The sequence below is a fragment of the Bombus vancouverensis genome, chromosome 2, assembly GCF_051014615.1.
Source record: "Bombus vancouverensis nearcticus chromosome 2, iyBomVanc1_principal, whole genome shotgun sequence".
In the NCBI taxonomy this organism is placed as follows: domain Eukaryota; kingdom Metazoa; phylum Arthropoda; class Insecta; order Hymenoptera; family Apidae; genus Bombus; species Bombus vancouverensis.
This window is the reverse complement of record NC_134912.1, coordinates 12,426,812-12,454,468: the sequence shown is the minus strand read 5'-3', so window position 1 is coordinate 12,454,468 and position 27,657 is coordinate 12,426,812. Positions and strand designations below refer to the sequence as shown.

The following is a 27,657-nucleotide window of genomic DNA, read 5'->3' as shown; positions in this document are numbered from 1 at the left end:
TCGGTGTGGAAATTGGCTTAAGCTTTGGCTGTGCTTGCGCAACACGCATACCACGTTTCACCACGTCAAACGATCCTGACATGTCGCTTTAATTACCGCTCGATCGTAACATCATCGCGAGGGCCGCTCGGAAATTAGATGTTTAAGTGAAAATCGGCGCAGCTTAATTGTCTCGAAAGCCGAATTGATCCCTCAAACCGATTAAATTGCTCCGTCACCGTGGTCCCAAAGCGATCTTGTCAACCCTCTGTCTCCTTTGTGAAATCGTCTATAACCGTTCGAATCAACGACACTGGCAATATCTCGTGCCATTAAAATCCTGTTCCTGGAGGTTTCGATTCGTTAACATCAATTAGAAGATCGTTATTGTGAAAAATATTGAAGTATCTTGGCACTACGTTGGAAAATGGAGTAGAGATTGAACCAGCGCAATGACGCTTAGAAATGGTTTAAAATAAATTAGGTTACTTGAATTTATTGTTGTTAACGAAGATACTGAATTTTGAAGGGAAAGTGAAAAGTAGTAGCGGCAGGTGCAGTGTTGGAAATACTACGTAAAATAAGGAAGATACAGGAAAATCATTTAAAATCAATTAAGGCTATTGCGAAATTGATTTGAAAAAAATACTGGTTGCGTTAACTCGAATTAGCTAATGTGCGCAATCTTTCAGACACCCTGTATCGATTTCTATATTTTTCTAATCAATTTTTACATTATAATGAAAAATATCGAAAAACATTTTCTGACAAAGCTCCGCTATTGAAATACGTAGAATTTTAATACATGAGATATTTACGTGGGATTTTATGCAAAAGTTGTAAATATTAGGTAAAGCTAAAGCCCTAATAACCGCAAGATTTTGATTATCCGTATATAAGGTTAATAGTTTTAGGAGGTTACGCGCCGTTAATTGATGATACCCTCTAATCCTCTTCTACGTGGCTTTATCAACCCTCTATTATGTTTCAAGGTAGAATAGACTATTATGATCAATAAAAGTATGTTTGTCCTATATTTAAGATTGTGTCACGGAAGGTAGTGAATAGGATCTTATTACACAATAAACCAATCAGACCTGCATTTCTTCTGGTAGTTAAGCTTCCAGCCACGAACAGTAGTTCGCTGGAAATAAATACGCTTTTAGCGTGTACGCGAAGATGGGGATGAGCACGGAGGGTTAACAAATCGCTGTACATCGGCCTATCGGAAAACCGTTCAGTATGGGGGAATATATTGAAGCACCGGAGACCCTCTGATCAATATGGAGACGACGTTACATTTGTAGCCAGTGCGTTCATGATATTGCGCGGCATGTTACGTTGCCATCGTACTCGTTCACGAGGAAGTAGTAGATCGTTGATCTTCCGAGGTGATGCGAGGGAAGATTCGGTATCTTTGCTAGAAGATGAAATGATGTCTTTTTGGGGACGTTTTGGAGGAAGATCGATATTTAAAGTTGAAAAGAGAATTCAAGGCAGTAGATCGTTTTATGGAGAGATGAAAGAGGAAGTTGATTTTATGTATAAGAAAAAGTTCCATACTAGGGAGGAATAGTTTATCGTTTTAGTAGATTATTGTTAAACATTTTTATGTTTCTATGGAAAACAGATATACTCATTGCAATCAGGCTAAAAGCTTTGGCTCTCCAAGGATCCAAGGCTTTTCTAAGCTATTTCTTTAGCCATTAGGTTCGATTTTCCTATTGTCTTTCGTTTGTTCGCTATATCATGAATAATAATTTAGCCAAATTCTAATAATTATTTATTAACACACGTTGATGACGTTATATCATTTATGTATGTGGAATTGATCAATGAAACAATACGATCTATGATCGAATGTACACGTATGGTGCTCCTCAAACGAAAGAGATTCTATATTAGAATACAAATTAAATATGTGAAGAAAAGTTTTCGTAGAAGTAAATGGTTAGTAAATGTTGTTGTAAACATGTAGTATTGTATATATAGTAAAAAACATACAAAAAAATATTCTACACCTTTGACTTATTTTTTCATGAAGAATAATCTCTTTTTAGTTGTTGTTAGCTACCATCAATTACAGTACTCCCCATATTTATTCAAATATGTTACTATGTACTGCGATACTAGGTATGTATCTATATGTATATGTATGTATGTATATGTTATCTAGATACGTTCAGACATAAAAAAAAAACATCCTATCGAGAATATGATTCATTGCATTGCAAAAGGAGACTTATCCCGAAATTCCCATAACAATCTATCTTATACACTCACGCATCGATAACTCTATGTACGTCCTCACATACACGAAGGAAGCAAACAAATGGGACAAATAGCGATAGAAAGACGAAGTTTTATCCATATTTATGACACGAAGGGGACAGAAGAAATTCGGAGATCGAGAAACGGTGTACATCACGCAGAAAAACATCCCCAAAGTTAGTCCTTTAGACTGCTTCAGTGATCAGGTTATCATAAATAAAGACGGGGGCGTCGACTAAAAGAGGTTTCGATGGCGTCGTCGTTGTTTTCGTATGAGATCCCACTGTTTGTTTCCGCGGAAAAGGAACTATCTGAACGTAAACCTTTCTCACGGTAAGCCTAATGTTCCGAAGAAAGTGGGGTTCAACCCCGAAAGCATCGATCTCTGTGCAAGTGCGGAGTCGTCCACGATATCAAACTCCTTCTTTCTCTAACGGCGAAGATGGAACTCGGAGACCGATCTATTTCCTTTGTACGGAAATCTGAGTCACTTTACTTGAAACAAAGTACGATGATTTTCCAATGCGTAACATGTAACTAAAATTGGTAAAATCGTACACGAAGAAATCGGAACAAAGTTATAAGAAATTTTGTTTTGATAATTTCAATGAGTAAGATCATTGAAAGTCCGATTACTGGAATCTGTTAATTTAATATTATAAATTTTATAGTTCTAATCTTAATGATAAATAATTAATTTTACGGGAAAAGAAACATCGGGCATTGAAATTTAAGCGAGATCGAATTAAATTGTCTAGATAACCGAGGAATTCTTTCCGAGCGAATGTTATAATCAAAATATCTGCCAGATGCGAACAGGAAATCTTGAATTGATCGAAGCCGCAGGTGCAAAACTAGACGCATGATAACACGCATGTACGATTGTGGTTGGCATAACGAAATGCCAACGCCTGATGGTCGGTTGTTCCGAGTTTTTCGGTGGTACCGCAATCATGTTGTCGCAGCATTGCGCAATAAAATCAATAAACGGCGATTTGACAGCGAACGGACTTTCTGCAGACCGGAATCGAGCGTTGATTTATTTATTTATCCCAACGACAGACGGAACAAACGCTTTGGCACAATATCGCTGTGATATATTACAGTGTGATACTCTGCGGTATTTCGGCGTTTCACCGATACACGAACATTATTTCAATTATGCTTTGGTCGAGTGATTCGAACGAAAGCCCGTTTTTTATATAGTCGATAGAAAATATTCGTAATTTCTACGTGTGCGTTTCTCGGAACTATAACAGTTTATCATGATGCTATCGTAGTCGAGAACGTATTTGGAGATACATATGTCCATTAGGTTTCCTGTTATAAATCGTAAACTGCTGGTTTTGTAATTACTTTGATGGTTAATTATCGTATACAACTGAATTCCGTATAATGAAATTTGGTACAATTAAATACAATGTAAATCAGTAAACGATATAAATTTAGGTAGAAAACGATCATGAGATAATGGTATAAATGTAGTTGTTTCTCTTTGTGTACTAAATTTTTTATTTTTCTGTTTAAATCTGAAGATATTATAAGCTCAGAATTTTCAAACTGAACATCAAAGTGCAATTTTCCGTTGTTCATATTTCATCTTCTCCTTTTTCCATGAGATTACCAGGAGAATTCAACCAAAAGAGATTTATGTCTTTACTAAATACACCTCGCAAAAAACAAATGAACATATTTCACTTGATTTCATGATTTAGTAATTTCACGGGCAGGAAAAGGATTGCGGGACTATCCGTCAACTAGCTGGCTCTCGACTTTTTTTATACACGCTGGTTATCCACCCAGTAAAATATCATACCACGAAGTACGTTTCTCAGTAGTTTATATTGCGAGTGTAACGTACGCTCGGAAGTCGCAGCGCATTTGTTATCTGTACGGTTGCCTGCGAGATCTTTCGCGGTTCGTAATATCAACGGCACTCGGCATTCTCAAAAAACGGCGATACATCAGCGTAAAGCTTCCTGTGGACGTCGCGAAGCCGACAAAATCAAGGATAAACAGAGAAACTCAAAGCCTGAACTCGAGTGTGTTTGAATCCGGATTATTAATTAACGTGGAAAATCTGGCTGCGTAAATATTTATGAACGTTAAAAAAAAGACGATGGGAAAGAACGAGAGTTTATGAAAAATTGTGCTCGAAATTAATTAAATTTTTACGACTGATAAAAAAGGAAAACGCGGAAGAGAAAATATTCAACTGCAATTTTAGTTAATCTCCTAATGATTTTAAATCCCTCCGATACGATTGGAATTACGTTCGAGCATGGCAATAAATGTGTTCAACTTACGACTTTGATGGCATACAGTCACGTTTGAGATTATCCGAGGGTTGCACGCGTTTCCTGGCTAGTCGTTAATTACATCTAACGTCAACATCAGAGAGCCTGGCAGATGTAACGTCCTGATTTCTGATGGAATGTAAATTAACTAATCGACTCAATCGTTTGTGATATTCTCTGAATTCCCGATCGATCTACCATCGTTGATTGTGACGAACATGCTTGAGTATGTAAATTAATTTCGATGTTACGATAATTTGCAAAGAGAAAAGATATACTTTATTTAATATACAAGCAGAATATAAACTTTATTAAAGATACTATTATCACGTGAAAAAAGAAACGTACATTTGATAATACAAAAAGTAATAAATGAGTTGTCATAACATAAGTAATGATACTAATAACGAATTTCGCGTATTATTTGTGTTGGTACAGCTGCGAAATTACCATTATTGACCGCTATAATTTTCGATTTCCTATATTTGTATGTATTACTTCCTGTCGCTAATAATTTTATCTCGTGCGCGATATATTAAAGTCAGTGCATGGAATAAATGTGTTCCCTGCATAAAACGGACACTTTAAACCGAATCAATTTCCCATGATCCATCTGAAGAGTATTTACTGCGTACATTCTAATAAATATCACCGGTTCCGACAATTACGCGTATTCCATTAGCGAGAACCATAAATTCTTCAGATTAAACCCCTCCATAAATCGAGCTCCTCCAAGCGGATCTCTTTTGTTCCATCTAATTGCTTCACACATTCGCAGCTCTTCGAGTCTTTCTTTCTCTCTCTCAAATTCGATAGATGGTTTGAACGGATGAAAGTGAGAGAGCGAGAGATCAGTGTGTGGAACTGCTCCCTCTCTCTCTTTCTCTCTCTCTCTCTTCTGGTACACACTCGGGAGGGTGAATAAGATATTTACATCAGCACATTCTACCGATTCGACGTCCGTACAGATATCCAGCCAGAGCGTGGCCCTCTTGAAAGTGGGTAACTACCAGAACCAGTTCGAAACTACTGGTGAAGTTTCCAGGACTCTCCTGGCGATCTCCGAGCCAGCGTAGAGTCTCATTTCCTAACGCGACAAAGTAATCTTCGTCGAGGGGAAAGTGGAATTAAAGGGAAGTTATAATTAAACACGTATTCGAGCGTGCGAGGGGAGTTGAAAGAGCGAGAAGACACCGCGGGAATAACAATCGGCCTTTCTCTTTCAAGCGGTGCTACTGTCGAGAGTTCGGACTCTCGTCGAAGATCATCAGCCTTTGTACGATTCAATGTTTTTCCGAGACCCGTTTGTCCGCTCTAAAGTTCCCACTCCCCAGACTTCGACCGTCTTATCTGCCGACTTCTAACGTCCTTTTCTCTTTTCCGGTTCTACTCTTTGTCCGTGTTTCTTTCACCTTCCACTAGTCTCTTTCTCTTTCCCTTATCGCGTTGTCGTTCACTGTCCGACCTCGCTCCTCTGCGTTCTCTGTATTTCTGTCTTTCAGCTATTTCAACCTTCTCGTCCCGAGGCAATTCTCTTTTCGCCTGCCACGCTCCTCCACGTTCTCACCGTCTCGTCGCGCGTCCCTTCAGAGCTCGCGTCGTCTATCGCTTTTCTTCCACGTCTGGCAACCCTTTGTTCCTCACTGTGCTCCTTCGCCTTGAAAGGAGCTCCGCGGCACGATCCTCGCGATCGTTGCAACGAATTTTCAGCGAGAAAGTTTCGGCAATTTAATTATTAATTACAAAGGAAACACCAGAGCTTCGACTTTCGTGGCGAGCAGGAGTGACTAGCTGGCAAAGGATCGGAAAACAGTCGGGGAGACGCGTTTCGACGTGACAAGAACTTTAATATTAATAGATCAACTCGTCAAAAAGCGAGAAAGTCTGCAGGGGTAGAGATGTGCTCGGGTGAATTTCTCCAGTCCTCGTTCGACTTCGTTCACTTTTCGTCGGGATGCACGCGATTAGACGGTCCGAAGCAAGGGGATGGAGGCGCGATAGAAGTTTCGCGAAACTTCTTCCCTGCGAACGACTTTTTCTCAGTCGTCGAATAACGACGAAGCGCGCAAACTTATTTCTTGAACGTGCGACTAGCTTAATTTGCGACCACTCCTATATGCTACTCCTGATTGAACTCAGTCGGATCGTCTTCGAAATCGAGTTATCGAGATAACGAGACACTGAGACGCAAAAGAGAACCGAAGGACGGGTATATTTCTTGGTAGCACGCAATCGAACAGTTTGTAATTAGAGGGAAGTAGCCCTTCCTCCGGTTATTGTAGGACGGTTCGAAGGCGATATCCGCGGGGCTGTATCGGGAAAGCGGATCGTTCTATGGTCGCGTTACGCGTTAATTTAGGAAGTAAGAGTCAACCAGGTCGACAAAAGCCGCAGTTAAGGGAGCGGAGCACGCTCGAAAAGCCGTGGCCCAAGCTTTGGCCGATTGCCCGTGTCTTTAAGCCCTCAACTCCTGCTTTTATCCGCTGCCTCGCGCCCCTCCCTTATCCAGCTCGACGCCTAGAACCGCGTCGTTTCTCAAGGGGCCGGATGCTACGATGCGACGTTTAGACGGAAGGGACGTGACGTTAAATGGGTACACCTAATATCCAGCGACGAGGCTGAATTATACGACAGTCCTTACCGCTCATTTAGTATTCCGCGAAGATAATTTCACGTGAATCCATTAGGCAGCCAGCGGCAGCAGGCGTTAAGTTTCACCCTTTCTCCTTAGTCACGCCGAGCGGATGCTGAAGGAAACGCGGCCGGACGAGAAGAGACGGAGAACGCCGTATTGTCGCGATGATCCGCATCCGTCCGTCACTCTCACGGGGGATGAAACTACCCGTGATTTACCGGTTGAGTCGGCGGGGTTACGTATTGAAAGATGCCATCGTGTGAACTTGGGGAATCAAAGGATTTAATAGGATTAAATGTTGGTAATTATTGTCGTGGGAGTTCAGTCATTTTGCGACGGTGGTTTGCGTTGTATATTAATGTATTTATCTCTTGTAGATTACTTCCGTGGTCTTCTCTTTTTAGAATTTAATTACAGAATTCTTGTTTTCATATTTTATATTCTGTCTTCTTATGTTTCTTCTTCGTAACTCTGGTTAAATTTTGCTCTTTTTCTTTCCCATCTTTCTCTCGATCAGAATTGAAAGAAATTAATTTAAAATTTTTGAATGAAGTAGTTTAAATGGAGGCGCTTATTTTTGACAAGCTTTTAAACGCGGGTAAAGAATTGTATATACGACTATCCAGGAATTCATCCTAAATATATGCCGTTACATCTTCAATTTCAATGCAAATACAGTTCTTTTATTTCATATATACACAGATAAACTATTTTTATGTTACATCCTTTGCGTAAGTTGTAGATGCACCCTTTGATATAACACAGCAGAGCTACTTTTCGCTCATGAGGATATGCGCCAGAGACAAGTTTAATTCGTAACATTATGTATATTCGTATGTATAACATTGTCACAAGACAAAGAGATTTAAAATGATTTTCAATGGCTCTATTTGCATAATTAATCTGTATTCATTTCTTTCGTGTGTTAAACAAAAGGACATGATACCATATCCATCTTTTATCTTAGAAATACTTCGTCCTACACAAACTGACCTCTTTTGTAATTATAATATCTAACAAGACTATTTGAACGAATAATTGCTCCAGCACTCTATATCTACAATATAGATACTACAATAATATTTATAAATTACTCTTAGTCATATGAATCTAAAAAAAACTAGTTTATTGTTTCATATTCATCATGTCAATAAAACTTACCTATTGTGTAAAAATCGCTTGATATTTTCCAAATATTTTATACGTTTGTCCAAGTTTTGTCGCAATATTGAAAAAATGGACAGTTTTTAAAGGCAGAAATATGTAGATTTTCAACTTTTTGATATCGGTGCGATTTTAACAATTCGACCAATTGATACATGTACACCGTGAAATATTCGAAATGTTCCGAAATAAAATTTGCAAGAAATATTTCTACCTTTCTATTTTCATCGCGAAAAATTGCACGGAGGACAGGCTTCAGAGAGAATTAAGCGGTTCGTCGTAATTATTATCAACTGTGGTGGTCTTTCTCGTTTTTCCCCTTAAAACGATAATGACATTAAGGTAGACTTTTAAACGAGCTTGCTAAGCATAGACTGCTTAAATAAAGAACTCGGTATCCGGCTGCGATCGAGGCGTACTGATGTAATCTATTGAATTCTAGTTGTTATTATGTCATATCGTTAAACTGATGCGTTCTAACGACCATGGTAGGGACTTCCACGTTATTATCGCAAGCGTTTCGGACAGATTTTTGAAAGACGTGTATTGCGATTTAGATAAAACTGGTGGACGGAACGCTTTCGTGATATAATATATTATAGTGTATATCTACTAATGCAAATGGTATGGATTGATAATATTCCAGGTTTTATTTATATCGAAGATCGAATGAAAAAATGGAAATTGACGAATGTAAGCTATACTCTAAATAATAAAACGTATAATCCAAGTTTGTTCAAATTCAATTAAATTTCAGAAAATTGAGATCACGTCAATCTATCGTCCATTAACTACTTCATGAATACATTTACTTCAATCGAGAAACGTGCCATTTTCTTATATAAGTGTGAAAATTTGAAGTAGGTCGTAAGTTCGATCCAAATGACTTGAAAAAAAGATGTGAAAACGAACATTCAAACAATTGAGGATCGCATAGAAAATTCGAATTCTGATTTCTTTTGTCAGTCGACTTTGTCTTCCCTAAATTGTCGTTATATGCATTTCGGTCCATAATGCACGGCTTGTAGAACTACGATAGCTATACAATTTCCCTGTCAGAACAGCCCTCACCAAATTCAAACGCCCGTTCAATCTCTCCTAGCAAAGAATCACAGCAATCCGTTTTTCATGATAGCCGCAAAAACTTTTCGTGACTTTTCTTTCCCGCAATAACTGCCTCGAAGCTGGAGTCAGCGTCGTAGTCTTGTGCATCAACAGGTGTAGCCAGCAAACTAGTGCGCGTTTCTTTACAACTCCCGCGTGTGGTCTTCGTTTAAAAGGTCCCTTAATCGCCGATAAAGGCGTCTGTGCCTCTTTCTCTAGGATTTCACCGCAGTTCGGTATCGGGATTAAAGCCAGCCATAGAATGGCATTCGGCTGGTCTCGCGCTCGGTTGCGTCCTCGTTTCCATCATCTGTGGAGATACGAGCGGGATGCAGGCACAGCGAGCGTAGATAAACGGCATAAAAGCCGTTCATTGAAAGGAACGTTCTTTTCCCTCGTGGAACAACGGAAGCAACCCTGAAACGGAAGAGGTCACGGAGAAAACGCGCACGATAAGTTTTTCACAGTGTGTCTGGCCTCTCTCACGCTTCTATGAAGCCGAATGCGTATTAAACGCCGAGAATCCGGAAACGGATTCGTCCCTTCTCTACTCGCGAACGAACGAGCGTACAATGTCTCTTTATGGACACGTTTGGTACGCTGGTTCAATTATCACGTTTTAACATTGGAACATCGTCACCATATATCAACCAGAGAAGCTGTGGAAGAGTGGTTTAATCGCGGCTGCGTATCCGCAATCGAAGAGGCGAATTTGAATTGGGCCAACGGTACCTAGTATACGCTCACGCCGACCAAAGAAACTTTTACGTGCGGCCTTTGGCCAAATTGAATATTTGCACGGAGCGCCGGTGGATTTGATTAACGTACAAAAGACCGTACTAACCTTCGATCGGTCGAGTATTAAAAGCGATGCACCACCGGTTATTTCGCCGTTCAAACGATCGTTTCTGGAAAAGATAGTCGATTATATATGTACGTGCGTACATACATATATGCATGTATAGCTAGTTTCGTAGCTTTGCATTTCGTAGGTCGATTTTCATGGTAGATTTGTCAGCTGGGATTTCATGGTCCGGCTCTTTGATCTGTTGTTTGGAATTGATCGATAGCGAATCGTACGCCGTATTTCGTGGATGGTTCCGCGGGCAATTTGTGGGAGGGAAAAGTTAACTTTGATCTTGCGAAATTGGGCATAGGGTGTGTTTTATGTAGTGGCAAGTTGATTATTATCGTTTGTTGTGAGTGTGGATTAAATGATAGTAAGAGAAGGTTGGAATATAAATGAGGAAAAGGGGAGAAAAAATGTACGAGTACGTTTAAAGGAACCTTGTTGAATTATTAATAAATGCTACGGATTCCAGCATTCACCTCTGGATTACTGTTTAAAATTCGATCCTCGCTTCTTCCTGAGTATAATAGATTGTGCAAAGAAAGAGCCCCATTACGGTGATTTTTCTCGAGAGCAGGGCATGTCACTGTTTGCTTTTCGTCACTCAGTATTTCGCTGTTATTAATTCTATGTCGCGGTAATTCTTTGAATCAATTTCACTTTCGAACAATACCTTGCTCGAACGCTCGTGAATCAATTATTCTCCAGATAATAATTATTCAAGCGTGAAATTCAGCATTTCTGGCACTTAAATATATGTATATGGATTGATTATACATACAGTGACTTCTAGAACTGCTGCAACACCCTTCGAAACTGAATAATTTTTACTGAATTTACTGAATTAACTGAATTTTTTAGGATTGGGACGACTTGATCTTTTTTTCTACAAGTTATGAAGATTAATTTCCTAAATGTCGTGCAATAGAACTTTGACAATATTGCAATTAGTTGGAATCACGGGGAAAAAAGTAAAGATCGCGTTTTTCGGTATAAACGTTGTAAAAGTATTCATTTTTATTTTTCAAAAGCAAAACCTGAACTTTATTGATAAATTCTGCGAAATGTTGTATTTCTGTAGTTTGCGTCTTCTCTTCGTTCGTTGGTTAGTATCCATAATTAGCATTAATCCGTATTCATGATTGAAAAGCTTAACGTTTATTGCATTTCGCTCAAAATCGTCGTCTCAGTCGGATGATTTTATATCAACTAGTCTACCGGATAGCGAGTCGTGGAATGTTATTCGTGCAGTTAACCAACGTCGTCGGATAAACGGCGGAATTAATTCACTCCCGAAGCAACGCGATGGTCGCGAAGCTGAACGTTCGCATAATATGCACGTAACCTATTAAATCGCCACTCGGCCACCGCTGCTGTTGCTGCTTCGTTCAACGTTACACCACGGTTCCACCATACCCTTGTCCACTCTAATCGAATGAATGACCAACCAAAAAAAAATTTGCATAATAATCTGCTTTTGCAGTTAAAAGAATGTCGACGTGCAACTTAGTCGACTGCGTTTTAGTATCACGTATCAAATAATAAATATTAAATTTTCTGCGACGCGTATTGCTTCTAAAAAAATATAGTAAAATTTTGGTAACTGAATATGGAGAATTGCATTACAGAACGAAAGACTAAGAGTTCATGTTGCGTATTTTATAAGCAGAAAGATGATTGGCAAATTTAGATTTGGCTGTATCATGACGCTCTCTTGACATTGGTACATCATGGTATTAGTTATGCTTTGCATATCCTCTTCAACAATTTTCTGTTCTCTTCGAATTACACGGTTTTTTTTTTTTGAATTGTGCATATCTATGTATTATTTTTTTTTTTTTTTTTAGAATATTCGTATGCAAATTCAAACATGATTAAATACCTATATCTTCCACGACTATTAAAGTTCCACTTTATTTTAGTGTTCAACAGAAGGAAATGTCTGTGAATTAGTAGAAATTTCGCTTCAAATAAACGTGCCAAATACATTATTCGAAAAAGCTCGAAATAAAATTTTTTCCTTTAGGGCTTAATACTCGAAGCGCGAATTAACATAGGTTGTTACTTGCAAACGTATACTACTGCGCTTGGGCTCGAAATATTAATTAACAAAGTATAATAGGGTTTCGTAGAGGGGAATTATCGATACACGATAAAATTATCGTTACTATTTTATTACGAAACATTATCGAATATTGGGCAATATCAAAGGATCACAGGAATAGTTGTATATATATTTATACGATCATTAAACCATTTACGTTGCAACTGTATTCTCGACTGATACTAGTACTGTGTCAGTATCGATATAACACTGCAGCAATTGAAAGTCCACGAAAACAAAGTATGTTTGTAGCTTTTTCTATTTTTGTAATTTATATTAATTAGATACTTACGATTATATTGCTATTACACAGCACTAATCCATTCAAAGTAACACACATACGGTCTACCAATATCGTCAACCAAAAATATTTCTTTCTAGTAATAGACCAATAAAGTACCGTTACTATCAATCAATTTCTCTATTACTGGCAAAGCTTCTTCTTCTTCCTTTCGATTCTCTGGCTTTGACTCATCTCACGAGTCAACGTCCACGTGTTTTCGTTGAAGGGACTTCGCTCACTGCTAGGATAGATATGAAGGGTGGTTTAGAATTCAAAGGAGTCTGATCAGTTCGATGGAAGAATGGCTGCGAGAAGATGGGCGACAGATATATGAAGAAGGGAAGATAATACGGGATGGAGAAAACGAGGGAAGAAACGTCAGTGGAAAGAGGAGCCGGAAAAGGGCAGGAAAACAGGGAGGAAAGGAGTACGATATCACTGCGGAAGATTGTGGTGTACCACGGGAAATGGAGTACGCCAATGAAGAAGAATGGCCGCCAAATTCCCGACAGGTTCTTTATTACTTCTTCGCCTTGAGTTCCTACTGCTTTCGAAAAAGAAAGCGTACATAGAATCGATTCCGACCGAATTTCTTCCGCCTGTCAGTGCAGCCTCGCGCTAAATCGCGAGAAGTCTTTTTCTAAAAGCGTCAGTCAACGTGATACCGACCTGTTACGATGCTAAGCCGAGTCCATTCGATAGGTATTGTATCGAATCCAGCTCGGTCTATCGACTTACGGTACGAGTAAAAATACCATTTGTTTGGTTCTGTCGACAAATTGCGCGTTGAAGCTACCTATGTCTTTTCTGTGATATAACGAAATACTATTATTCGCCTGTTTAATGGAAAAATCTCATAAGAGATTTATTGTGACAGTACATGTTACAACATTACATAATATTACAAAATAATACTACTGGATATCAAAGATCTTTACATACGAAAATACACAATAGGATTATGCTTCATTTTGGGGGGGAGGTCTTTCTAGAAAATTGCAACTATTCAAGGAGGTCAGAATGTGAAAACATGCTTTGATATTTGGAGTAGCTACCAGTGTTGCAACGTTTAACGGTAGTTGGAAAGTTATCTTACGAACATTGTATATTAATTTCGCTCTTTGGGCATGATATAGATTACATTGCCATAAGACATGAGCATTTCATTTTCGAGATTACATCTACATTTGCGGCTGTTGATAATACGAACGAGAGAAGCGGTTAAATGGTAATGGTCTGCTCTACTTCTATTTACAGTTACAATAAATTGACGAGATTATTTCTTATGTTCATAGCACGGTTCAACTTTACCTTTATATATCTCTTGATCTTTAATTGTCTTAGCTGTATACGAGAAACCTCTTTTCCTAAACAATTCAACTGTAAACACCGAGGTATTTTGATCTCTTACTCTGTTTTGAGTAAATATTGACATTTGGACGCAAGCCAGCGGAAGCAACATGATTAGAACCTGAAATTTTACTGCCATCAGAAAATATAGAGTAGATGTACTGCTATTTGATCCAGTTCGAATGACTTGCTTTGAATTTTATTACGTATACAGGCACGAGGTAATCGTTTTAAACAATATAAGTACGTGCTAGAATAATATCTTAGTTTCAGTAGAATATGTCTCCCATATCGTAAAACGAAAACATATTAACTTTCACGATCTATATGATATTATACTTGGAATTCTATACAAATTGGTAAATCTTATCGATTTTATTAAAGACCATGGTATGTAAGTAAAGAGATCGATTCGGAATTATTGAACGCTCGATTCTCAAAAAATTCTCTTTTCTTCGTGCTTAAGTTTTAAGATAAGCGTAACGCAACACTTTGTCGGATTCGTAGATAGTTTATCAGAGTCCATAAAACTCATTGATACATAAAAAGCATCTGTAGCCACTCTTGATTAAGCGTTGAAACTTCTCCAATCAGCATTAAAAATCCACATCACTCATTACGGAACTATTTCAACGACCAACACTTCAACTTATCTCCTGCAACGTCCCACTTAATTACGAACGCCTACACATTTCAAGCAAACCAAGGTGAATTATCCAAGACGAATTCAAGAAGCAAAATTCCTCGGTAAAAATCGAAGTTTGTCAAACTTCCTACATACTTACACTTTGGTCTCATTGAACGTGGAACTTCAGTGGAACAAGTGACGACGTACAGTTTCGATCTTGTGCCTGTGGCTGTTGCGTGGAGAGGCGGAGTCGACTATTTTCTTTCCTCGGTCATTATCTATGCATCCGGTGTGCCCCAACTAGCCGGCATGAATCAATAAAGGCTAACGCCATGCCGGGGGCGAACCAGTTATACTTCAACACAACGGATAGCAGAGACTGCAAGTCATCCCCCAACGTTACCAGGCCACTTCGACACTCCCTCTTCTCTCCGCCAACAGTCCACTACTCTAAGGCAAAGCTAAGTTGCATTTAATTACACGAGGACAATATTGTTTCTACGTGAACGCTGTTCCCTTTGCAGCGCGTGATATCACTTTAAATAACCGCAGGCATCTTTTCTTCTGACAATCGACCTACGCCGACATTACACGTCCTGCACTGTCATTTTTCTCTGACACTTTCTACACCATCTTTCCACCTCTAAACTATCGCCGTCTTGACCGACTTTCGCTCTCCTTCTCTCCCCTCCTATTTCTTCTTATCGATAAAGATTGCATTGTAAAGTTATTTAGATATTTGGGCATATTTTTTTACATGAATTAGATTTTAAATGGATCCTAAGCGACGCGATTCTACAAATACTAGATGAAAAATTATCTATTAGTAATTGATTAATGATGAATTTTTCAGTGCATTTTTCTCTAATTCTTTACCATTTTCTGTTCCAAATCTTAACTCTGTTGTTCCAATTTTATAAAACTTAACTTATGTACGCCAAGTTTTACCTTCAACCTGATTAACTAGCTATTTAAATATCGAAATATCTATCTAGTAGCCATCAGTGTCACAAGAAGAGTACTAAAATATGAATTGTGGATGTAGAACCAGTAAATGCTAATTAAACTAATGAAGTTATATTAGAATTATTTGGAAAATAAGATACGGTTCAATTTATAAATTTAATTATGTACGACTGTGTACGGGTCTATAGAATTTATTTGCAGGAAATACGGGTATATTTGAGCAAAGACCCAGTTATTTCGTAATATCGTATTCGTTATTGTCATATACATCTATTCTTCTTCGTCAGGGATTTGCAATCTTTCGTTATTACAATGGTGCTCATAGTTAGCCAGATTGAGTGTTTGTCATCTATAAAAAGAGGGAGATGCTTCCTGCACGGCAAAAATATCAGAGAAAGGACTGCCTTTCGTCGAAATAATTAAGCATCTTTCACTTTGACTTCTTTGACGATCGTGAAAATCACGATATGAACGCAATTTGTCGTAGGATGAACTCTTGAAAGTGCAATAAGAATGAAATGACACGATCTTCGCCGTAGTGAAAGAATTAAATGGAGGGAGGCATTCGTCTTTGACATGCAAATGTAATTTATTAATTCATCGAATTCTCAGTATGATTATACGTAAATCTATACAATACGGTAATCTTGATCTAAAATTAGACAAAATATTTATATTTGCTCTTGTTTTTATCGAATCTTGTTTCTTTGAAACTTTCAAGAATACTTCAATAAGAGCGTTTGCTTCTCTTAATGGTTTGCTCGTTGACTCCAAAAAAGCTATCCAAGGACGTGGTCGATCTTCAGGCTACAAAGATGAACAACCATGATTTTCTTCTCGCAAAGTTCGCCTCAAGATGAAATCTGAAGCTAAAATCAATGTCCTTCAATGTTCTTCCATCATGAAGCACTCTTATCCTTGTAACAAGTTTCTCGAGTAGTATTAGGGCAGTTTCAAGGGGTGAAGTCTAGACTATGAATTAAAAAGGAACGCTTCGTTTAGTGCCATCTGTCGCTGACATTATAATCAAGAGATTACTTCTTAAAATGTTTTAAACCGTTCATGATTAATTACTGTATATTTGCGGACTGTTACCCTATTTTAAAAGATGGAACAATGGTTAAAAATATGAAAGACGATATTTGTGTAATATATGAAGCTTAACACTTTTCTAAGAGCATTGCCTTACTATAATATTGGTTATTGAAAGGTTTGAACTGATGAATGAATTCGAAACGAATTTCCCAAAATAAATGGAACGTCTGTAAATGGCAATTGTAGTTCATAGCTTAGTTCTACTTGAAGTAACATCGTTCTTGAGTCTTTTCCATTTCTACCAGCAACCATTTGCATTATCGTATCATTGTATTTTTACGTATTGTTGTAATAGAAACTAATTAAAGGTTGCAAATTAATTTATCGAGAAAGAAAGATATTACACAGAATTCTAAGAATAATAAGTCATATAATATTTACGTGATTCCTTATTTCGTTAATGAAATATAATACTGAGAAATCTGTTTTAAAAATACATATTACCTAATCGTTTTATACAAAGGCTTATTATTTAATCAGACTAAGCTGTATAAACTTCGCGATTTATCAACAAAGATAACAAACGCGTATAAAAGCGTAAATCATGCGTGTTTTCTCACTTGCATCTTGCTTGCAGCAGGCGAGACATAGCTTCGGTCCCGCGATCAAAGTTGACTAAATGTAAACACAAATCCAGCGTTCCATCTCTTAGACTCCCCTTCTTCATCGTTCTCGACCGTGATATTATGAAAGCAATCACGTTACGAGGATTCGTTTCCGGGAGAACGGATAGGGGATTGGATGTACTTTCGTAAATGCGTTTACGACCTGCAATCCAGTTCGTTTTCATCCTGCTTTGGATCGCGGAGGAAGAGGTAGGGAAATCTGGAAGAATAGCGTTGCCATTCGTGTAATATCCACGTAAGTGTCTATTCAAGAACAAATTGCCTTTTTTTACGGTTTGGTTTTGCTTGTATTATTTATTGTTATGTAATAGTTACTATTTAGCAATGCGTTTTGTTAATTATTATTATTATACAATATTTTCACCATTGAAATAGACAGTAAAATTCCAAAGACCAGGCTCACATTCAAAATTTGGGAATATCGATTTTGGAAAATTGTCTTTTATTAAGTTGTCCAAAAAGTTTCTTTTGTTTCATAAGAGCAACAATATATGAGCAACAATTTCTGTTTTATATTATTTTATTGAATTAAATATGGTCCATTTTGTTATATTTCTATTATTATGTTCGTGCTTAATTCAATAAACTAATATAAAACAAAAAACATTGTGTGTCTATTATTTCCTTATAAAACGAAAGAAACTTTTCAACCTAATAATAGAAATCAGTCTCGAGAACTAATACTAAATAATGTCAATGTAATCGTACAATGATATTTTATATCGTAGTTGTGGTCTTCGGTTTCGATACAACCCCATTCATCTGAGAACATCGTTTTCATGGAGAGGCGATAACGCTTCTACAGTGTCGTAAATTTTATTGTCAACTGTCTGAGCTACAATATTGAAAGGTTCGTTTGTAATATGCCATTTTATTGGAATTTGCTTAGAATTGAATTCCTTTGACATCAAGTGTTGAGTTATTCAGATTTATGACTATTTAGTTTTAGGGAAACAGAATTGGAGTATGTATAAATAAAAAAGGATCCTTACGAAGATACGCGAGCGCGATATGGGAACTTCATAGCTTTCTTTAATGTTTCTCTTTTCAATATTTCTTAAAATATTTTTATATTTTACATTTATCTATAGTTTACGTGGCAATTCTAAACCTGTTTCTGTGTCGACGAAAACTTATCAGATGTAGATAAATATTATTATTATTTTCGTTTCGTATTATTTATGTGTTCCAATTGAAGGGAAATGAAACTTCGCGAAATACATTCATGATTCTACAAGGATATATCTTCAAACTTCATCTTAACGACAAATTAACCGCAAATATATGTGTACCATATGTCTGTGATTTTTCCCTCCGGAGCTCTCATTATTTACTCGAACACAGCTTGCCTGTACAAAAACAACAGTTCGCGCAACTAATCACACATTAATTACTGGTGCTTAGATGTGCGTAGGTAATCAAGTCGAGAATGCGAAATCAATTTCCGATAACCGATCCATAAGTCGTTGCAGTTCCCTGACGCGATTGAATTAAACTCGCCGCCTGTTCAAATGCACTTCCGCTGCTTCTCGTAAGGAACCGGCGATGATCAAGAGGACCAGAAATCAGGGGTAAACTAACAAAGATGAAAAATTGGTAGATAAACAGGTTGAAAGCAATACGATACTAATGATAATGATAATGGACGAGTGGAAATACGAAGTAAAAGGAGAACAAATGAAAAAATGGAGCGAAATGGTAATAGAATTAAGGAAGAAAATTGAAATTATATGGTTCACGACGAATGTGGCATTGCGGCTTGCTTTCGATTTAATCAGCTTTTGGTCCGGCTCTAATAATGGAGCCGGTAATGAATAATAATGAGCGTTATAACGCGATCCCCATCTCATCGACCTCAGCTATTTCTGATGTGTATCGACGTTAATTTGAAGCGTTTCCTAGGTTGCTTTTGCCTTCTGTTGGAATTCTAATATTTTCGGGGTTAAGTCGATCGTGTCCAGCGATCGTTAAGTCGTTCACCTGGAGAAGTTTTAAGTAGGTGCCTTGTCATAACGTAAATGGTACGATAAGAATAATTTGTATTGAAATAGAGAAATAAAACGGAGCGTAAGCTTTTGCGAATAAGTAGATTTTCATTTGTATTTTAGCGAAAGGAAAAAGAATTAATTTTAATACATATTAATACTAAATTAATTCGCTACATATGTATTAACAGTGACAGTATACGTTTGTAACGACTGTATAAGTTTTAATCCCTTCACTGTTCATTAGAATAAAGAAATTGGAGAAAATATTCCACTTCTTAATAATCTAATTTAACTAATTTCCTGATGGAGCTATTACGTAAGTATTGTGGGAAGCATTTTCACATATTCCGCGTTAAGCGTTTATCGATTGATGCCCTCCGAAAATGAAAATTAACTTCTCTTGATACAACCGCTTTTGACGAAGATCGAAATTGGAAGGGGGGTGTTTTGCGTCGTATTAACGATCACCACAAGGAACTTCGCGATCAATTCGTTCCTTCCTGTAACGCAACACCTGCTACACGAAGTTCAATGAACGTTTCGCGAGTTACTAATACCGCTACTTCCGCTTTATTGCTGCGATGAAGACGTCCTTAGTTTACGATGTCTGCACAGTGAAGATTGAAGCGGCTACGAATTACCCAAATGCCACTTCGAGCGTTTAACGCGGAGGTAAATGTTGTGACATAGTTTGGACGAGCCCCGGCAAGTTTCGTATTTCTCCATGAATAGACGTATTAATGACTTTATCAAAGTATTTCTGGTTCTCCGAATTATCAGGGTTTCGATGAGGATGTTAACTAACACTCGGTTGCGTTGAAACTGGAAAAAATTAGAATTTTAGTTTCTCTGTTTAAGACGAAATAGGTGATTCTAATACAAAAACAGAGAAAAAATGAATAGACAAAGATATTTTTATCGCTCACTGAATTTCTTTAAGAAGTTTGAGACATGTGCTACAATAATTTCTTAAAATGTAATTTTTCTCAAAATTAAAGAATAGTTCGCATTCGAATTAAGAGAAAGTTCCAAGGATCAAGCCCAGATTTAAATAGAATTCATCGTTCCATCCTTCAGTGATCTTAAAGTGGTTTCAAATTGTTTTTAAAACAACTTACATGTAAATAATCTTGATTTTTAATAAAAATAAAAAGAATATAATTACTAGCAATTCTGAATAAACCACATTTTCATCTACAGATGCACTGGTTAAACACGAAAAACCTGAAACTCACAAAGCGAACCCTTTATATACATTTCTATTCGCTTACAGCAAGAACTACCTGGAAACTTTCATCCACAATAGACCTATATTAATCCAGCGAGGGACGAAAAACGAAAGCGAGTCAGTTTGCTTCGAACAAAGACACGTTCCCTGGCAATATTGTTTCTTAGATCAGTTCCACTAAGAGCAACAAAGCGCACCTCCATTCGTTTCAGTCGCTGATCGAGTCTAACCATCGAATCGACCGGCTTCAAAGACAAGCTGAAAGTATATTCTGATGTTACGACGATGTTTCATCACGATATGCTTCCGTTCGCTATTTCCGTGTCCGCTATCCACGCGATTCTCTTCTTTCCCTTTTTTCTCTCTCCATTTTCATCGAAAACACTCTGGCGAAGTCCTACGGGCAAGCAATACCGGGGCTCCCTTTTCTCGACATTGGTGCAAAGATGAAACGTCCTCTAACGTTCTTTAAACTGCGAACAGAGTCGTCCTAGATTCACGAGTCAGGATCCTTTTGTTCTATAATTGCGTGCCCGATTATGATAAGGGATATCAAACGAGGCAGGGGCCACTGGGTTACGTTCTGTCCTCTTCTTATCCTTCTTCTTTTCACCTCTCGTCTATGGTGTATAGGGTGTTACATAATATATTTATAGAGTCAATTCTGGGCATGGAAACGATGGAAGCGTTTCATGTGGAAATATTTCGTCTGAGGTTTATTTTTCGAATCATAAACAATTCCATTTTGTGCTAGAAATATATTTATATGAATAAATCAGTTTGTCGAATCTTTATTTCTGTTTCACTTGCAGTTCATATTTTGTCACTGTGAGACAAACGAACGGAATTATATAACAGCCGATGTCCTACTGTTATTTATTTCAGATTAGGAAACACAAAGTGTGAGATAGGAAGAGAGGTCAGCCGATTCATTGATATCAATAGGTACATTTCTAACATAAGATGAAGTTGTTTGTAACTCGAAAAACAAGCCTTGGACGAAACCTTTGTACATGAACTTTTCTCATCGTTTCGATATCTAGAATTATCTCTAGCACAGCATTCTGTGATTGTCGATTGCATCGTGACGAAATGAAATAAGAATTTCAAGTTTCGTTCCTTCTCTTTTCTCTCGCCCCTCCCCTTAAATCTCGGCGGGTAAATGAGGCGAGAAAAATTGGCGCGATTCGAAACGCTCGTAGAATGGAAATGAATTTCTTATCGTTTAGAAAGAAGAGGGTAAAAGTCTTGGACTCGCGATTGGGAACGCCATAACTTGCTCCTTGCCTGCCGCCTCGTTTTCTTCGTTATTTACGTAACGTCTTCGACCGGTGAAATTTCCTGCCACGTCGAAACTCTATTTCGCCCGGTGATTTAGGGATCTCGATAAAAGGCTAGAACAAGAAACTGATTCGATACGGCGATTTGCCAATGGCGTCAACGTCATGGTTCGTTTCTGATAAGCTATGAGAATTGTTCGTGACGGAGGTAATCATTTTTGGTAAGGTTCCTGAATTTACATATTAACTATTACGAATCTAATCTCACGAATAAGAATTTTGGAGGAAAAAGTGATCGGTAAAGAAGAAATTTAGTTATTGCTAACTCTAAGAAAGTGTCCTTTTATCTAGTTCTACATTCTAGTTTTATAGTTCTTATGATTCTATTAAATAACGAGATTTAATATACTGAGCCTAAATAATCAATGTACATAAATATTATAAGAGATACGATGTTATACAAATGTTTTGAAATGCTAGTCACTGTACGATAAGTTTCCGAATCAGTGTAAAAGTTTTTATTATTCTCAATTACGTCGCGTTCTCAATATAAAATGAGGCGTAGCCTTATCAGATCTTGTGGACTTCGATAAATAGCGGGTTTGGTCGCGTCATAAATCAACTCTCTAACTACATATTTGATCTGTCAACCTATTCTATTGTAGAATTTCACCGTCGAGTAGTTATAGGTACACCACACGAACAATGCTATTTGGCATCTAGCAAGAATCGGACAATGGTTAAGACAGACTGGAAAAGATTGCAGCGTTTAAGGGTTCTTTATCCAACGTTAGACTTCGTCAGAAACCTTTGAGGGACAAAAGGGATTGCCAGGATTCGGGATAATCGGAAAATCTTCTGGAAGTTTATAATGCTAAAATAGAATTGCGAGCTTGAATGGGGAAAAGAGAACGGCGCAAGAAAAGTCATTGATTCGTTAGATCTCGTAAAATCTTTTCGTAAACAACCTCCTTAAATGTATCTTTCTGTACATTTTTGCACTTTTAAATTTTCTATAAATGCACGAAAAGACAGGAAAAGGGAAAAGTAAAGCGAGATAGAGAAGCAAAGTCAAACAAAACCATTTCAATTAAAAAAATACCAGCGTCGATTTTTATTCCTCTTCCAACTTTGTTTCCTCTTTTTCACTATCGAAAAGCGACTCCTCTAAACTCAACTCTTTATAGACCGACCACCCCGTATCTCTTACGAGGGGTTGGCTCGATGGACTCGCGTGGAAAAATGCGTTAGCAATGTCGCACGCGTGACCACCGTATCGATCTACGTTCAACTAAATGTAGTCGGGAAAACACAGGGGCTACGTAGATGGCCACGGTTAATTAATAAGCACGCACCGGCACGGAACTAATTATCCATCGTGTGTAACGAGTCGTTGACAGGTTCGATGAGTTGTTGTCAGAGAGGGGTTGGATTATAGGAGGCTCATACTACGCTCATTGAAAGAAGATCAGCTGTGGGGCTTCGTTCCGGGATCCGTAGACGGGGCTAATGTTTCTGAAGCCGGACGACCGCCAACTATCAGTTAAGTTTAATTGTCCACGATTAATTAGATCAGTCCTGCGTGTGTGTATGAGTGGTAGTGAAGTATGAAGGTAGACTTGTCTAAAATGCAGGAAATAGGATAGGGTAGAATATGAAAGGATGGATTGAAAGAAGATGATGCAATTCAGGATTTGAAGGATTTGAATTTAATCGCGCGTGTTTGAGTTTTCGAATGTATCTTCCCTCCAGTTCCATGATTAATTTATTTTTTGTCACGATACGTTTCTATACCTTGAAAAGATATAATCAACCTTTTATAATAATAAAAAGCTGAGAAGACTGTTTTATAAAAACCAGCAACGAACTGAGTACGCAATTAACGAATTACATACATTACTACGATTCTCAGACCTCGAAGTGGCTTGGAATTTATGAACGACCAATTTTACAGCGAGTTAAAATTTCTGAAAAACATATATACGTACTGGACAATTTAAGAAACATTTTATACATTCGTTACGTAAAATACCATATCCAAAGAAGTATCCTTATAAAAATGAGATCGGTATTAGCAACATTTTAAAAGGATTTCCCTTTTTCGCATTGAAATCGTCGGATCGTGTGCTGGCTACCGCGACATTGCCGCGTACTCGTAAATCGCGGTTCTTTTTACAGCGAGAAAATTTTTACTTCAATTTGTGACACAAGAATCATTTAAACGTGGTTACGTTATAAAAGACTCGTTGAAAGAAGCCGCGATATGCTCGTAATTTCTCTCTCTCCCTCTTTCTCTCTCTCTCTCTCTTTCTCTCTCTCTTTCTCTCTCTCTTCCTCTCTCTTCTGCGAGTAATTGGAATTGGACGAACGAGAGGACGATCTTTAGCGTGTTTCTTTTATCATGGCGGGAATTTCGGGATACTTTGGCACAATCTTCCCGGTAGCTAGTCGGCAATACGACAGGACGTCGTCTTTCTAGTGGAAATAAGAATTCTGATTCTTCTTTCTTCTGCAAGACAACAACGAACCGCGCTGTATCCTTGTTCATGGGACATTAAAGCCAGCCGAGGCTGCAAAAAGTTCCAGAAAAAGGCGTCGAATCTGCTGTAAGATGATACAGAAGAAGCTGCTTGCACGTGTTTAAAAGAGTACTGGACGAAAAGTGGTTGATTACGTGTTGGGGATATTTAAGGATGTCGACGAGCTAGATGAATGTGGAGAATCTAGTTTTGTATTGTATCTCTTTTTTTTCTGTGTGCAATAATTAAATAGTACACAAGATATTTTTCGAACGTTTTAATTACGAGAATCATATTATGTTTCATGATTCAATAAGTCCTTATTTCTATGATGTAATAAGTTCAGCTATTTGATTGCAATTAGTTGTCTGGAAATTATAATGGGTTGTAAAAGGAAACTTACAACTAGCGGATGTTAGTATTACTAGATGTTAGTAGTAACAGTAGTTATTACGATGTAATATTACTTTTAATGACTGCTAATATTGCGCTGATAACTTTTAACAACGTGTTGATTATATTACATGCAGTAAAGTAATCTTTTAATATAATCAAGCTTTACATCTCTTCGGTATATTTTTCCGATCATAAAATCAGGATTTTTATGTCTTTTTCAATTCTCTGTACCAGTAAAAAAACAGTGACTCGTAACAGTAACTCTTGGTATTTGTCACGATTACACGTTGTAAGCTTTATCTATTGCAAGCCCCCTGACTAACAGCCACGATTAACGATCATGTTTTCAATGCTTCAAATTGCTATGAAAATATCTCTCACAATTATCAGAAGGTTATTTATAAAAATACCTTGGAACATAACCAGAGCATAGCGTGGTATATATTCGTATTATGTCACGTATAATATGTATATAATGGTGGTCGAAGAGATAGTTAGCTTCACTTTGTCTGCTACTTTCCAAAGACGAAGTCTAAAAGTGTTCGGTAGAGCACCGACAACTCTGGTAACCGATCACCTCTAAGCATTCACCGAGTCGAGAGAACCGTAATTATACCGACTTGATCGAGTAACAACTTAGAGCTGACACAGTGGAAGCGGAAGATTCGATTCGCCAAGAACTCCTTGCTGCAGAATCGTTTCGCCGTCTCTCTCGCGAAGACGATTATGGGCTAAGGGGCCCTCAGGTTAGGACGCTTTATAAGAGTCATCAGGGTATCAGCATTCACTGTGAAACCGCCATATTAAGCGACTGGCTCGGTGCATACTTTCACACAATTGATTCGTTCACCGGGCGCCTCTATGCCCCGTGAAATCGAACAGTGCCCTCGGCTGCAAGAACAATGGGACTCTTTCTCCCGTTTTCTCTTCTTTTTCTCATTTTCCTCGTCCCCTTTGCCCTGACCCTTTTTAATTCTCTCTTTCTTCCCTCTATTCCCCTCTCTTTCCATTCCACTCGTATTTTTTTCTTCTTTTCTCTCCCCTGTCTTTTTCTCTTTCGTTCTGTCGATCGTTCGTTCTAACCTGTTCTCGCCTCTGTCTGAACCTCTCCCGTCCCACGGTTCGGTTCCTTTTCTTCTAACCTTACGCGCGTCAATGCTGACGACCGCTTTGAACTTTTCCAATTTTCGCGCGATGAGATTCAGAGCAGGGGGAACAGAACGAAATTCCGGATCTAATATACGGAGAAACGTAGCTTATCGGGATTTGCTCAAATGCCATTAAAACATCTCCATGGAACGATGCTATCCGGCTATCGATCAAAATCCGTGATCGATGGTTATATTATTTCACTTATTAAGAGCCGATTAAACGTACGATTTATATCGTAACAACGATTTCTTTTGCTTTTTATTTTTTTAATTCCGAAGGTTAATAACTTTGATCAGAGTACACGTTGACCACAATCTCTTAATAAATCAAAGGTGTCACTGTAGTAACGTAGTAACTGTTTAATGCATATTCATTCCATACGTCCTTTTTTATATACTCACGTAATATTATAACACGCAACCAACGTAGAATGTACCTTAGGAAAAGAAAACTCCGGCCAACAGTTTCATTATGTGTAACCAAATTTAGTTCAGAGACTTTAACCTTAATTAGCTTTGTTAGTACCTACTTATTTAGTTATGCACATATAGAACGCCTGCTGTGCAGTTAATCAAATGTATTTCAAATGGAAAAAAATTAGAGAGCGCATAAATCACTTAGTTGAATAAGTAAAAGTTGTCTTATAGTACTTCGCTACACATTCGCACGTACATACACATACATTAGAAAGTTACATTTATGATAAAACATGCCTTTCATCATAATACACATTCATTCATCCATAGATACACATCAAAATATTTTATAAGAATTTCAATTGCCTCGCGACGATATGTAACAATTTACTATATAATTATTAAAAATCGAAACTAATCATGCTTCGTAATCCTCGTGACGGTCTAATAAATTATCGTGTCGCGCGCTTACACCAATGCATAGTTAACAAATCGACCATGGAATTTGAATAATTTAAGCAGTTTGCCAGAATTTCAAACAAAGCCCGGTGTGTCACGCGTACGAATTTAGCGAAGCAATAATTGCATCGGGAGGATTTGTTAATTGAATAGAACCGTCGCTCGAAAGGCACAAAAGCGAGCGAAACTCGTGGGTTAATGCTTTCAGTGATTCGAGATCATTCGATATAGTAGCGTTACTGCCTCGTTCCTGTTATCGTCGACAAATCGGATCCACGTTTCTTCTTTTTTTCAAATAATATTCCAAACAGTACAAAATGGGAGAAAGTGTGCGATTTGTCAGTCGTACATCATTACCAGCCAGACAGTGTTACATAAATTCTTGTTCGTTCGAACCGTTTTGAAACGACATCGCGAGTTCGTCGCGTTCTCGAAACAATAAACGTACACCTTTTATCGTCGATATTATTCGAAACCGCCTGTTTAATTACAGGAGCACGTGACCCGCTAATCACACGTCCCCAACACTTTTATTAACGATCTATTATTTTTCTCCCGCGTAATTTTCCCGTTGAAATATGTCACGAACAATCTTTACCTTCATTACTGGACGGCTTTATCGAGACAAAAATATACTACGTTCTGGCGTCAGTAACCAAGTCAACGTACAAATTGATGGTTATTAACGAGTTTATTTTGTGGTGGTCTAAGAAAAGAAATGAAAACCTCCGTTTTTATTCTGACGAATTTGAAATTCTATATGTATTGAATTGTTCTTCCTGTGCTTCAAATTTCCAAAGTTAACCAATATTAGCTTCTCGCTATTTCAATTTCACCAAGCATACACGAAATAAAAAGAGCGTTACA

The 27,657-nt window shown here is 37.8% G+C and overlaps 1 protein-coding gene across 3 annotated transcripts in view; it reads left to right on the top strand.

Moving 5' to 3' along the window:
* Positions 1 to 27,657, top strand: part of kek5 (leucine-rich repeat, immunoglobulin-like domain-containing kekkon 5 protein) — a 413,026-nt gene that overhangs the window by 293,556 nt on the left and 91,813 nt on the right. The window lies entirely within an intron of this gene.